Source organism: Panthera onca, chromosome C1 (genome assembly GCF_046562875.1).
Source record: "Panthera onca isolate mPanOnc1 chromosome C1, mPanOnc1 haplotype 2, whole genome shotgun sequence".
Taxonomy (NCBI): domain Eukaryota; kingdom Metazoa; phylum Chordata; class Mammalia; order Carnivora; family Felidae; genus Panthera; species Panthera onca.
Window position 1 is genome coordinate 36,900,382 of NC_138346.1, and position 15,698 is coordinate 36,916,079.

General features: G+C 34.5%; 1 long non-coding RNA gene across 1 annotated transcript in view; it reads left to right on the plus strand.

Annotated features, from left to right (window-relative positions):
- Nucleotides 1-15,698, plus strand: part of LOC132671704 (uncharacterized) — a 258,767-nt gene that overhangs the window by 169,048 nt on the left and 74,021 nt on the right. The window contains exon 2 of the long non-coding RNA XR_009607225.2: nucleotides 8,457-8,538. This is a non-coding gene — a long non-coding RNA (uncharacterized LOC132671704). The remainder of the gene's footprint in view (nucleotides 1-8,456; nucleotides 8,539-15,698) is intronic.

Consider the following 15,698-nt stretch of genomic DNA (forward strand, 5'->3'; position numbering starts at 1 on the left):
ATGAAAACATTAAAAAAAGAGAGAGATCTTTTGTTGGAAGATAGATAGCACTGGGAGTCCTGGTAGAGAGAGTATGGACCAGGGATGGAGATCCCATGGGTGGATGCCTATGTTCTAGTATTGAATGGCTGAACCAAGAGTCTCCTGACTGAACATTAGTTCTAGATATAGAAAAATATATAGGTTTAAAGTTAGTAAGTTGAAGGATCTTTTAAGTGAGAAGTGATAAACTTGATATACAAGAGAAGAAAGGTAGTTTGGGTAGGCTGGGAAATGTTTAAAATAGCCACTGTGGGGGTCCAAAGAGAGAGATAAAGGAAATCTTTCAGAATTTTCAGGCAGTGGTAGAGTATAGTTTTGCTGAATACCTGGAATACGTTAATTCCCATTGCCTGTGCATTCCCAAGCACCCACTACATTCTCTTTAGTAGCATTCTTTTCATGAATTACTTGCCTAATATCTTTATTCCTTGATAGGCTTTATGTTCTGGGACCCCAGAAATCAGAGGGAATATAGCAGAGAGGGTGAGGCTCCGGACTCTTGGGCCATCCTTTCTAGGTTCAAATCCCTTCTTGGGCTACACTAGCTCTGAGACTTGGATAATTATGTAATATTTCTTTGCTTATCTTTCTTCATCTATAAAATATAAGTATTAAAAATATTTTTTGGTAGAATTATGAGAATTATGTAAACTCATGTATGTAAAACATGTGTGCCACACAAGTACTAGCTGCTGTTCACTGCTCTATCTCTAGTATCTTGAACATAATACACTTTCTAATATATACTTGCGGAACAAATAAAGGAGTGACTGAATGAATTTGTGGTGGCAACAAACTGCAAAAGTTGTTACCATGTTTTCTCTTGTGGAATTAGTCATTTAGGTGTGGGTATAGACACTAGGAAGAAATTAGTTCTAGGTTTGAGGTTTGCTCAAGTGAACTCACATTGTCCAAGGAGTTGAGGATACTCAAGGGATAGATGGTGGGCTTCAAGCTGTGCTAGGCAGGTATAGTGGAGATTGTTATTTTTATATTTTATATGTTTTTGTATAAAGTTTTTCTGTGTTCTATGAGATAAAACCTTCTGCTTTAATTCCTTATCAGAATATCAATAAAACCTGAGCATCTCCTAAGGCTTTGTGATTCTGCAATTACCTTTAATGTAACACTTTTGCACTTTTGGTGGGAATGCCGACTGGTGCATCCACCGTGGTGAACAGTGTGTAGGTTCCTCAAAAAATTAAAAATAGAGCTACGCTATGACCCAACAATTACACTACTAGGTATTTATCCAAAGGATACAAAACTGCTGATTCGAAGGGCACGTGCACCCTAATGTTTTTAGCAGCACTATGAACAGTAGCCAAAGTATGGAAAGAGCCCAAGTGTCCATTGACTGACGAATGGATAAAGAAGATGTGTTGTACACATACACACACACACACACACACACACACTGAAACATTACCCAGTGATCAAAAAGAATGAAATCTTGCCATTTGCAACAACGTGGATGGAACTAGAGTGTATTATGCTAAGTGAAATAAGTCAGAGAAAGACAAATACCATGTGATTTCACTCATGTGGAATTTAAAAAACAAAACAGATGAGCATGGGGGAAGGGGAGGAAAATAAGATAAAAACAGAAAGGGAGGCAAACCATGACACTCTTAAATACAGAGAACAAACTAAGGGTTGCTGGAGGGGAGGTGGATGGAGGGATGGGCTAAATGGGTGATGGATACTAAGGAGGGCATTTGTTGGGATGAGCACTGGGTGTTATATGTAAGTGATGAATCACTGAGTTCTACTCCTGAAACCATTATTACACTATATGCTAACTAACTTGGATTTAAATAAAATAAATTCTGTTAAAAAAAAGAAATGAAACCATCTTTAGGATGGGTATAAGGCAATCTTCATCATGTTTCTTATCTGAGTATTTTCAGGGTGCTCATAAAGTCTGTAAGCATAGATCACATTTTAATTTAATAGATTAAACATATCTTTGATGGCATTATGTATATTTGCCCATACGTGTATACTTATGGACATCCTATACTTTAACTTTGTGTGGTCTTGTATAGTTCTCAACAAGAGGACCAAAAATGCATGTTTTTCCAACTATTTAGATATTAACCTAGTTCTAGAAGAATCTTGCCTATGGATATTTCTTTAGTATTTTGTTATAATGTCAAGTGAACATCAAGAGTTAACCACCCTTCAGAAACAGTGTGTTTAAGATTTCCTCTTTTATTTTTCTTTAAATGGATGAGTGTGGTGAATACTTTTGGGTAAATGTGTTGGGATGGGGAGAAGGCTGTTCCACTGCATGGATACATCAAGGTGGCTGTAGCTCAGCAGAGCCCATGGAAAGAAGAAGGACATGTCAGGACTCGGTGACAACTGTGTTACATGAGCATACAGGAACCAAAGGCCTCTGGAAACATTTCATCCTACTTGATGGAATAGCCCCCTTCTCAAAACATCACTTTCTTAATTACTAAGCAAAGTTTCTTCAGAGGCTTGTTATAAAAGGCAAAGAACAACCTCCTGCTCCTTCCCACACACACTCACCTGCCACACTTTCCATTAAGGCTCGGACCTAAATTGTCCTTTAACCCTTTTTCAGGGATTTCCTGTTAACCAGTTAAGGGGACAAGTTCCACAAAGGCTAGGTTCTGGGGGAGTAGACCAGATTCTCAGGGAAAGATGGCTTTCTAATTTGGACAAAGCCTGGCCTCAGCTCTTAAACTCAACTGACTGTATCAGACCCAGGCGAATCACATAGTATGTGCATGATTTAATCTGAAGCTTCTCCCTGCATACATATCCACTGTTGTTCTACTTAGGTCCCTCAGAGCTTCATTTAAGTCACTTTGACACGAGGGCATGCGTGTGTGTGTGTGTGTGTGTGTGTGTGTGTGTGTGTGTGTGAGAGAGAGAGAGAGAGAGAGAGAGACAGAGAGACAGAGAGACAGAGAGACAAAGTCTTTGGGAAGGTACCAGCTTCTCTGAAAAGATAGCTCAGGTGATAATTGATGGCGTTAGAAGTTTTACCCCCTTAAAAAGCCAGCTTAACGGAGACATAATTCACATACCATATAATTTATTTATGTAAAGTCAACAATTCAGTGTTTTCTCAGTACATTCACAGATATATACAACCATTAGTATAGTCAGTTATAGAATATTTCATCAACACAGAAATCTTCTACCCTTTATCTATCATCTTCATAACCCCAATCTCCCAAACCCTAAACAACTACTATTATACTTTCTGTCTCTATAGATTTCTCTGTTCTGGATGTTTCATAAATGGAAACATATAATATGTGGTCATTGTGTCTATGTTTGGTTTCTTTCACTTAGCATATTATTTTTAAGGTTTATCTATGTTGTTGTATCCATACTTCATTCCTTTTTATGACCAAATATTTCAGTGTGTGTATATATACCACCTTTTGCTTAATCTTCTGTTGATGGACATTTGGGTATTTTCTTTTGGCTATTGAAATAGTGCTATGACTATTTGTGCACAAGTTTTTGTTTGAACACCTGTTTTTAATTCTTTTGTGTATACACCTAGAAGTAAAATCACTGGATCACATAGTAATTCTATGTTTAACTTTTTGAAGAACCATAAAATTGTTTACAGTGACTCCACTATCTTACATTCTCATCAGAAATGTGTGAGGGTTCCGGCTTCTTCACATTCTTGTCAATGCTTATTTTTTGTTTTTTATCTTTTCTTTCCTTTTTTTTTATTATAGCCATCTCAAAGGGCATGAAGTGACATATCATTGTGGTTTTGAATTTCCATAAGGACAAATGATATCGAGCATCATTTTGTGTGCTTTTTGGCCATTTGTATATCTTCTTTGGTAAAATGTCTATTCAAGGTTTTCGCCCTTTTAAAAATTGAGTTGTTTTTGTGTTGTAAGTTCTTTACTTATTCTTCAAAATGGACCTTTAATTAACATCTGATTTACAAATATTTTCTCTTATTGTGTGGATTGTCTTTACATTTTTTGGATAATATTCTTTTATGCACAAAAATTTTCAATTTTGATGAAGTCAGACTTTTTTGTGTGTTTTCTTTGGTTTCTTGTGCTTTTGGTGTCATATAAGAAATCATTGCCAAATATAAGTTCATGAAGATTTGTCTTAGTGGTTTTTTTTTATAAGAGTTTTATAGTTTTAGCTCTTTTAAAAATTATTTTTATTTTTTGAGAGAGAGGGAGAGAGAGCAAGAGCAGAGGAGAGGGCCACAGGGAAAGAGAGAGAGAGAATCTTAAATAGGCTTCATGCTCAGTGTGGAGCCCATGTAGGGCTTGATCCCCAGACTCTGGGATCATGACCTGAATCTAAATCAAGAGTCTCAACCGACTAAGTCACTCAGGAGCCCCTAGTTTTAGCTCTTATATTTAGTCTTTGAACATTTTGAGTTACTTTTTAAAGTCATGTGAAGTAAGGGTCCAACTTCATTCTTTTGCTATAATTATTCCAGCACTATTTATTGAAAAGACATTTCAACAGTGGACTTGGTACCCTTGTCAAAAACCAGTTGACCATATACAAATGGATTTTATTTCTGGACTCTCTATTCTTTTCTATTGATCTATATATCTATCCTTATTCCAATACTACACTGTCATGGTTATATGGTTATTAATGCTTATTTTTTTTTAACATTTGTTTATTATTGAGAGAAAAAGAGAAAGGGAAAGAGGGAGGGAGGGAAGAGGGGCAGAAAGAGGGAGACAGAGGATCTGAAGCAGGCTCTGTGCAGTGAGTGCAGAGACCCCATGCAGGGTTTGAAATCAGGAACCCAAGAATCAGCTGCTTAACTGACTGAGTCACCCAGGCACCCCTATCATTGCTTAGTAATAAGTTTTGAGATTGAGCTGTGTGTCTTTCATATTTTGTTGTTTTTAAAGAATCTTTTGGCTATGCTTGGTCCTTTATAATTTCATGTAAATTTTAAAATAAGCTTGTTAGTTTCTGCATAGATGTCTGCTGGATTCTGATAGGGATTACACTGAATCAATAAATCTGGGGAGTATTGCTATCTTAACAATATTAAGTCTTCTGATCCATGAACGTGGGATGTTTTTCCATTCATTTAGGTTGTTCTTTAATTTATTTCAACAATATTTTCTAGTTTTCAAAGTCTGAGTTCTGTATTTCTTTTTTTAGTTTATTCCTAAGTATTTTATTCTTTTTGATGCTCTTATAAATGGAATTGTTTGCTTAATTTAAATTTTGGATTATTTATTGAGAGTGTATTGAAATACAATTTATTTTTGTACATTGAAATGACAACATTGCTGAACTTGTTTATTAGTTCTAATAGGTTTTTTAAAAGTGGATTTCTCAGGATTTTGTATGTAAAAGACTATATCATCTCCAAATAGAGATAGTTATATTTCTTCTATTGCAATCTGGATGCTTTATATTTTAGTTTTTTCTTGCTTAATTGGTGTGGCTAGGCCTATTATAATTTTGAGTAGAAGTACTGGGAATGGATATCCTTCTCTTGTTTTTGATATAAGGGAGAGAGCAGCCAGTCTTTTCATCATTAAATATAATGTTTACTGTAGGTTTTTCATAGAATCCTTTTATCAGGATGAGGAGGTTCCCTTCTATTCTTATTTCATTGAATGTTACCAGGAAAAGGTATTGGATATTATCAAATGATTTTCCTGCATTTATTAAGATGATTATGTGTTTGTTTGCTTTTTATTCTATTGATGTGGGCTCTTACATTATGAATATTGAACCAACCTTGCATAGGTCGGATAGATCCCACTTATCCACAATGTATAATTCTTTTTGTGTTTTGCCAGATTCAGTTTGCTAATATTTGGTTGATAATTTTTGTTTCCATATTCATAAAAGATATTGGTCTGTAGTTTTCTTCCTTGTGTTGTCTTTGTATGATTTTAAAAACATTGTAATGCTGGTTATATAGAATGATTTATAAAAAGTGTCCTTCCCTTCTCTTTTTGGAAGAGTTTGTGAACAATTGGTATTAATTTTTCCTTAAATGGTAGAATTCAGCAGTGAAGCCATATGGCCTTGAGTTGTTCTTTGTTGGACTTTTTTTCTATTACTAATCTGATTACCTGTTGTAGATAATTCATATTTTGTATTCATTTCTTGAGTCAGTTTTGGTGGTTTATTTCTGTCTATAAATTTGTTCATTAAATCTATTATCTAATTTATTGGCATATTGTTGCTCATAATAATTTTTTTTTTTATTTTTGTAAGGTCAGTAACAAAGTCTTTTATTTTTGATATCAGTAAATTGAATCATATCCTTTCAGTTAATGTAGCTAATTATTAGTCAATTTCATTGATGTTTCAGAAAGTCAAGTTGTGGTTTCAATGATTTTCTCTATTTTTCTATTTTCTATCTCATGAATGCTCATTGTGATTTTTATTACTTCCTTTCTTCTATCTGCTTTAGGTTTGGTTTGCTCTTCTTTTCCATTGTCTTAGATTGAAGGTTAGATTATTGATTTGATATATTTCTTCTTTGTTAATAAAGGCATTTAAAACTACAAATTTTCCTCTAAGCATGGCTTTAGCAGCATTATATAATTTTTCTATGTAGAGTCTTCATTCCCATTCATTTAAAAGTATTAAAAGTATTTTATGATTTCCCCTTTTATTTCTTCTTTGATCTGTTATGTAAGAACATGTTGTTTACTTTCTACATATTGATGAGATTCCCAAGTTTCTTTTTGTTAGTGATTTTTAATTCCATTCCATTATGATTGGAGAAATACTTTGTATCAGTTTAAAAGTTTAAAATGTATTAAATTTTTATTCTCTGCCCTACTAAATTGTCTATCCTGGAGAATGTGCTGTGTCACTTGAGAAGAATGTATATACTATTACTGTTGGGTAAAGTGTTTTATAGATATCCGTTAGGCCTCGTCTTCTTACAGGGTTGACCGCACCTTATATTTTCTTGTTGATCTTCTGCCTAGTTATTCTAGTCATGATTGAAAGAAGGGCTTTGAAGTTTTCACCTGTTAGTTTTGAATTGTCCATTTTTTACTTAATTTTGGTTAGTTTTTGCAACATGTATTTAGGTGCTCTGTTGTTAGATAACTATATGTTTATAATTGGATCAACTCTTTATTATTACAAAAATGCTTCTTTTTATCTCTCATAACATTTTTTAAATCTATTGTTTCTGATATCAGTACACTCCAGCTTTCTTATGATTGCATGATATGTCTTTTCCATCACTGTACTTTCATTCTTTTTGTGTCTTTGAATCTAAGCTGTATTTCCTATAGACACCATATAGTTTAATCATATTTCAAATCCAGTCTGACAGACTCTGACTTTTGATTGGATTGTTTAATGTATTTAAGTTTATGTTAGTGTTGATAGAGAGGGATTTATGTCTACCATTTTACTTTTGGTTTTCTGTATGTCTCCTATTTTTTTGTTTCTTTTTTCCTTCTTTGCTGCTTTCTTTTATGAAGTGAGTATTTTCTAATATGGCATTTTGATTTTTTAAATATATTTTTTATTACATATTTTAAATTGTTTATTTAATGGTTTTTCTAAAACTGACCAGATACATCTTAAGTTGTGAAAATTAGCTTCAGCTTTTCAGTATGTCTAAACTCAGCAAACAACTATTGAGAATAAGAGAGTAAGTTGGTTAAGTATCACATGAAAGTAGTGATTTTCAGTTTATCAATATTCTTGAATAAGAGGTGGAGATAGAAGAAGTGATTTTGTGAATTGTTACACATTTTGTCTAATTGTAAAATTGTAATAGGTCCATTAAGTAGGTTGTCTATTCAACAGAGAAAATTGAGATTAAGTGACTTGCCCAGTCACATAACTAATAAAGGATGAAACCAGGCTTCAGGCTGCTTGATCCCAAACCCCATGATTTTTCCTTATAACATAAAATCCAGAGGAATGTAAATATAAATGTTTTTAATTTTTAAGTTTGAAATAATGTTAGATTTACAGAAAAGTTGCAAAAAAAGATAAGTACAGAGAGTTCCCATATACCCTCCCTCTTGAGGCAGCCTAAGCTAATGTATAAAAGTTCTTTCCAATGCTTACTAAAATTACTTTAATAATAAATTCTTAAATAATTAAATATTTAAAATAAATTAATTGAGCTCAAATTCAAGATGGGGAAATTCACAGTAGTGAGAAATAAGAGTTAACCCAAAGTAAGAGAGGGTGTGATGCTGAACAATTTATAGGAATATAGGAACCAGATATAAGTCTTAAAGTTGATGACCTTTAGTTTTAATTTCTATTAAGAAAGAGCAGTAAAGGCCATAAGCCCTTCAGCTACCAATACAAGGCTGGAATTAAACGGACCTCCTATAAATGAACTGGGGACTGGAAAATTCTCTATTGCAGTCCTATGGAGGCAATAAAAAAGTTTGTTGTTGTTCATCTAGGATTTTGGATAAAAGGAAATCATCCCCTAGAAGCTGAAAGCCCAAGCTTGTTTTCGTCAATAAACAACAGCTCTTAGACATGGTGAGTACTCAATATTTGCTAAATATTTACATTTTACAAAGGGACATTCTCTTCTATGTTCCCTAGGACTTCTGTGAACACACATTGGTAAGCAATACATGTCACTTTGCACCAATGAGGCATCAAAACATTTGCTCCCCAAGTAAAGTCATACTCAGCCTTTATTTTGCCACCATGTAAGGGGTTGTTAAGAGTCCTTTTGAGGAACACGATGATGCTGAGTGGCATCCAGGAAGCTAAGACCTGGCAGTCGCTGGCAGGAAGGCCTGGTGCTCCCTGGCTTGACTGACATCCGAGTGCATGATTTCCCAGCAGATGAGATGTTGTAGTCTGTGGACACGTGGAGGGAGGGGCAGGTGTTGACCTCTGACCTACAGCCTCTGGCATTTCCTTTTTTCCTCAATTGAAAAACCATTTAAAGTAAATTGTTAATGTTGTGTTCATTCAACTTTGTCCCTAATGCCACCTGCCATTAGCCAATGCTTCACATGGTGCTGTAAAAACTGTTCTCTCTCTCTCTAGAAAAATGGAAGTATTACTTTTAAAGTTTGAAATATATATTTTATCCCTGTATCTCAGGTTAGATAATGAAGAGCTCTAGCAGCTTTATTATATTGGGGTGGGGTGAAAGATGAATTTATCATAATGTGGCAGAAAAATCCAGAATTTCAGATGGAAGAAAACAGCTTTCTATTAATCTCAGAATCTGATGGACCTGACTTTGATCGGTAGCTATATGACTTTAAGCAAATTGCTTAACAGTCCTGAACATTGTCTGTTCTTTTATCTGTAAAATAATAATAATACCTCCTTAATAGGGTTAACTTTAATACTATATACAAAATACATAATATACATAATAATATAATTAATACATTATGTAAAGTATTATATACAACTGATGTAAAGCTCATTAAAGTGAGTCTTTAAAAATAATTATTCTTTCTGTTTCCATTTTCCTTTTCTTCCACCAAATAATCTTTATTATTCTATAACCCAGTTTCATGTGCTTATTATTTGTTTTGCATGGTATGTTTCCGTTGATATTCTGGAGATGGGCAAGGTGGGAATAGACTTTATTGTTTTTTCATGTGTGTAGTTGTCTCTGGGCTAAAGTTCTTTCCCGTCCAGTAGTCCTCAGTAAGGATGATCATGGAAAAAATGAATACCTGTTCACTATCTGTTGCAATTACTATATACTGCACTTATCCTAAGATAAGTCTACTGCTCCCACATGAGGGTTTGTAATGGTTACTATGGCTATATAACAACTCCAGACCTTAGTATCTTTAAACAATGGCAGCATTTATTTTGTTCATGAATCTTCAAGTTGGCCAAGGATTGATGGGGATAGCTCCTCTCTGCTCATCTTGGGTCACTCTGGGTGGCTTGAAGGTTGGAGTCTGGGGTCATCTAAAGACTAGGCACTCTCATATCTAGAGGTGGATGCTGAAAGGACTCAAACAGTTAGAATATGGAATTGATAGGGATCCTCAGGCAGCTCTCCTAAAAATTTATATTATCCTAGATTTGCTCTGAGACCTTTTACAATGAGAGGTTGTGTAATAGAGCAGTGAAAAGCAAGACTATGAATACGAGATACCTTTGTGACTCTGGGTAAGATGCTTTGCCTCTGACTCTTTTTCTATAAAATGGGGATGCTATTTCTACTACTAGCCCCATAGTATGAGAGTGAGTTAAGTGCTTAGACTAGCACCTACCATGCAGAAAAGATTAGGCACACCATTTACTATTGCTATTTAGCTCTCCTAAGTTTTACCATGCCTCTTTGATAGAGAATTCCATGCTTGTTCCTAACTGAGGTGAGGCAGCAGTACAGAGAAATCCTGTTCTTTCCACCAAGTAATAACAGATAGCTCTCTTATTTCCCAGATATCATTCCTTTTAGATATAGTTTAGAGAGGGTAGATGACCCTGGAGGTTGTAAAACTATTAAGCAAAGTGGAGGACAAGGCATATAATCACTGGCATGTGAAAGAAAGCCTGAATGCTTTCAGATGAAAAGATAAGAAGAAATTCTAATGGCTAACTTGCTTTGCTATCTTACTCTGTTATGCACTGCTTCTAAGCCCCCAAATAAGTATAATTTAATATTTATTTGAATTATCTCATTGCATTATCACATCAAGCAGGAACAATACCGAGATTTTTGAAGGTAAGGTAACTGAGATACAAAAAGTAAAAATTATTTCATACAAAGTTATATAGACTGGGATTCAAACTCAGGTTGTCTTGTTTTCACATCTATGCTCTTAACCACTGTGTCATTTTTAAAACAAAAAATCCTGAGTAGCTTCCATTCTGAGGTAAGTAGATTGATATCTGTATAGATTGGCATAGGTCCAGGCAGAAGGAAGGGGTATGAACAGGGATCTTCCCCAAACCAAAATATTACTACTTAGGTAAAATTCCTTGGACCATAAACTTGTGTGTACATAACCACGATTCTCCTCTCTTGGTTTGGGAAGATATACAAATTCTTTATTTACCATTGGGAGAAAACAAGACAGATGTGATGAGCATTTCAGCAAATATACATGGTCTCTTATCAACAGCAAAATGTTTGGGAAACTGGCAAAATGTTGGGTCAGGAAACCCAACCACAGAGCCACTTTGGGCTTGGAAACAAAGGTTCCTTTAAGTACTTGAAAGATATGAACCCTATTGCTATTGTTAAGCACATAGAAGAAAGGAATCAACTCTGGAAAAGAGAAGAGGCATCTTATGATAATGAAATGGTCACTTGTCAGACATTAAGTCTAAGAAAAATGTATAAACAAAGGGCATAAAGAAACAATCAATTTCCTCAAAGGTGCTGTTTTAGGGAATGGCTGTTCTTTACAGATAATTGCAACTTGAGTAATATTTTATTCCTTTCAATTCATGTGAAATGATTTTGCCATTGGTTATTATTATTTTTTTTATTAGCTAAGGAAACACATTACCTCCATTTAATGCAGGTTTTATTTTATCTTCACCTGCTTTTCAAAGGAGGTTCTAGGCTATTTTAGGCTTTATGAAAAGCAATATTCTTCTCCAGAGAGGACATGAATAATATCCTGTGCTCTTAGGAAACATTCTGGTATCTATGAAAGCATGAAACTTTGGGGTACAATGTAGTATTCTGGAAATGTCACTCATCTTTTTTGGAGGCCTTGCTTCCCATACTAATTTTACTTCCAAATAGCTGTATGGTTTGATCAGATTCCTGGTTCTCAGTTTCCCTGTCTAAAATAACAAGGTTATTCTCTAAGTAAGCAAGCTGCTATCTAGCTCTTAAATTTTATGGGTTCTTTGATCAGTAAGCACATTTACAAATCATTCTAGTTTTAATCTTGGTAAACTACAGGGGCATATACAATAATCTTGAACTCAGAGATGGATGAATTTTGTTCAAGTAAAAGTTGTTCCACATAATAATGGAGTTAAAGAAAAAGTGGTTCTTCCCAGGGTTTTGGATTCTTAGTGGGTAAGCCAGGATTAGAAATAACTGCCCTGCTTATTTCACAGGGTGGAAGATCAAATACAAAGTCCTTTTGAAGCCATATTTCTTTTTGTTACTCACCCTAGGCTAATGAGAGCAGAGTCTTGTCTTTCTTCTCCCTGAAGCCCAGACAGTCCATGACATGGCATGATACCCAAAGCATAACATTTTTAAATGAATGAATTAAAACCTTTTTTTTTTTTTTTTCTGGGACAACTCCATGGAATCTTTGTGACTTTCACAAACAAACCTTGGATTTGCATTACGATAGTAAAAGTATGTGGAGGTTAGATTTGTGCTATGATGGTCACGGACATGCAGTTGCTACTCAATCATCAGCACCCTTTTGATAATAATGATGTACATGCTTTGTTCTTTAGTTTGTGAAATCTGGATTCCCTGCTTTTACTTTATGAATCTGTATGATATATTTAGTATAGACAAAAAATTTTAATGGGAATTTTCCAAACTATTCCCTCTTTTAACTGAAAATTTAAGGCAAGAAAATTTCAAGGGTAAATATTCAGGTTTTTGAAGTGTGGAACTACTCAGCCATTATTGGTGACTTGGTTTATCCATTGATAGCTGCTGGAAGGTTCTTTCTGCTTTCTTTTTTCATTGATGCATTGTTCTATGCTGTTTTCATGGGTGCATTAATTGTTAAGGACTCATTTTGTAGACAATTGATAATATGAGTTTGCTGAAAAGTACAATGCAAAAGTTTTGACTGAATTTGTTTCTTGGCCTCCTTTTAATTAATCAGTCTCATTTAGAATTCTTGGAATGGATATTTGAGACCAATGGTGTAGAACAAAAAATACACTGGATGGAGAAATAATAGATCTGGTAAAAGTTGAATAAATAAATTCAAATATGTTTGATTTTAATTAAATGAGTTTGGTGATTGCTAATGGGTTGGCATTACACTTTGGAGGTTTTCAGAGAGTTAAGAAACTTTAAATTGAAAAAAAGTATACTGTAAAATCAAAGTTCAGCTAGTAAATGATTTATTTCATCAATTCATTTGAATACACCATCCATCCTTAGCATTTCTGAGGACTGTACATTATAACTACGTGGCTGAATATAATGCCTAATAATTTGCAGATTGCTTTGTTGGTCCTGACATATCTCGCCATTTATAATGAAGAGACTCTTGTGAATAAGCATTGTAACCTTCACAAGCTTTCGAGAAGGCCAAGTTGAAGTGAAAAAACAAAGCCCTGTAAAACCACCTCACTATAAATTGGCTTTAATCTGAATGCTGTTTTCCTTGGAATATAGGGAATGTTTTTATTCTTGTCTTGGACCTCATGTAGCATTTTTCTTAGACTTTGCAATGAAGGATTTTATTGGGCTCTATTATTTGTTCAAGTGTTTTTATAGCTAGATAGTAAGGACATGAAGGGGTTAGAGAGATTAATAATGCAAAGAATGCACATTGCCGACAGAATAGGAGTAATTTCTTTTAATATTGCAAAGTTCATTAATAAAAGACTACCTCATAATTTTAAAAGCTACGGCGATGCCATCATACAAGGACAATGTGAGTGTTAGGTGAGTTTTGTATGTGTCTTCCACACAGTGCTCAGTGCCGTTCTTAACAACTTTACCAACAATTTACCCTTCTGAAGGTTGCTTGATTTTTCATGTAGAAGTGTCTCTTACTTTCCTTTGATAGGAAAATACAGAGGTGAAATGATAGGCTATTTGTAGATGTTAATTTGAAAGAAAATCCTTTCCTTTCAAAAATGTGTTTTCATTGTTTTGATGGCATCAGGACTTATCTTTTTAAATGAAATCTGTATACAGCAATATCAGTATCTTTTTTTAAAAAAGTTTATTTATTTTGAGAGAGACAGAGACAGCGTGAATGGGTGAGGGGCAGAGAGAGAGAGAAGATCCCAAGCAGGCTTTGGTGCTGCCAGTTCAGAGCCCCATATGGGGCTCAAATTCATGAAACTGTGAGATCAGGACTTGAGCTGAAACCAAAAGTCAGATGCTTAACCAACTGAGCCACTCGGGTGCCCCAATACCAACCAGTATCTTCTACAAAAATGTTTTGCAGATAAGCAAAAGTAAATAATGTGGTTATATTTAGTCATAGACTCTTTTGGAAAAAAGGCAGGGGATTTGGATTGTAGTTTGAACTTTGATTAGCTATTATTATTTCGGGAAAGTCACAGGATTGTATTGCATTAAACTTTAATGTAATCCTCACTACTTCAGCTTCTTTGGGATGGAAACATACAATAAAAGTGCGCTGTGGAGACAACAATTAATCCATTTAAGGAAGGTATTTGGGTAGAAAATAGTTTAACTTGCTTTATAAAAATAGGTGATTTGTTAAGGAAATATTTCTATTGTTTTTCTTTTTTATTGCTATATAATTGGCATGTACCAGTACTAGTCTCAGATATATACATAGTGACTTGATATTTGTATATATTGCACAATGATCACCACAATGTCTAGTTAGCTTCCATCACCACACAGTTACAAATTTTTTTCTTGGGATGAGAACTTTTAAGATCTACTCTCTTAGACACATTTGAATATATGATATAGTATTTCAACTATAATCACCATGCTATAAATTCCATCCCCCTGACTTGTTTATTTTATAACCAGAAGGTTGTACCTTTTGACTCCCTTCACCCATTTTGTCCATCCCCAAACCACCACCTCTGGCAACTACCAGTCTGTTCTCTGTATCTATGAGTTGGGTTATTTTTTTTCCTTTTAGTTTGCACATATAAGTGAGACCATACAGTATTTGTCTTTCTCTGCCTCGCTTGGTTCACATAATGCTCTCAATGTCCATCAGTGTTGTCGCAAATGGCAAGTTTTCCATATATATGTATATAGACACACACACACACACACACATCACACTTTCTTCATCCATTCGATACTTAGGTTGCCTCCATGTCTTGGTTATTATAAATAAGGATGCAATGAGCATGAGAGTGCAGATATCTTGTCGAGTTAGTGTTTTTGTTCCCTTTAATTAAATATCCAGAGTGGAATTTCTGGATCATATGGTAACTCCATTTTTACTATTTGAGGAACCTCCATACTGTTTTCCATAGTGGCTGTACCAGTTTACATTGCCACCAACAGTGTACAAGGGTTCCCTTTTCTTCACATCCTTGCTGATACTTGTTATTTCTTGTCTTTTTGATAGTAGCCATTAAAACAGTTGTGAGATGATATCTCATTGCGTTTGATTTGTATTTCCTTGATGAATAATGATATTGAGCACTTTTTCATGTACCTGTTAGCCATCTGTATTTCTTCTTTGGAAAAAAAGTCTATTCAGATCCTCTGCTCATTTTAAATTAGATTGTTTGGTTTTTTGCTATCGAGTTGTACGAATTCTTCATATATTTTGGGTATTAACTCTTTATCAGATATATGATTTGCAAATATTTTCTCCCATGTAGTAGACTGCCTTTTCATTTTGTTGACTGTTTACTTTGCTGTACAAAAAGATTTTGCTTTTTACTTTTTCAGTTTGATGTAGCCCACTTGTTTATTTTTACTATTGTTCTCTTTGCTTTTGGTTTCAAATAAAAAAAAATCATTGCCAAGACCAGTGGGAAGGAGCTTACCCCTTAAGTTTTCTTCTAGGAGTTTTATCATTTACATTCAA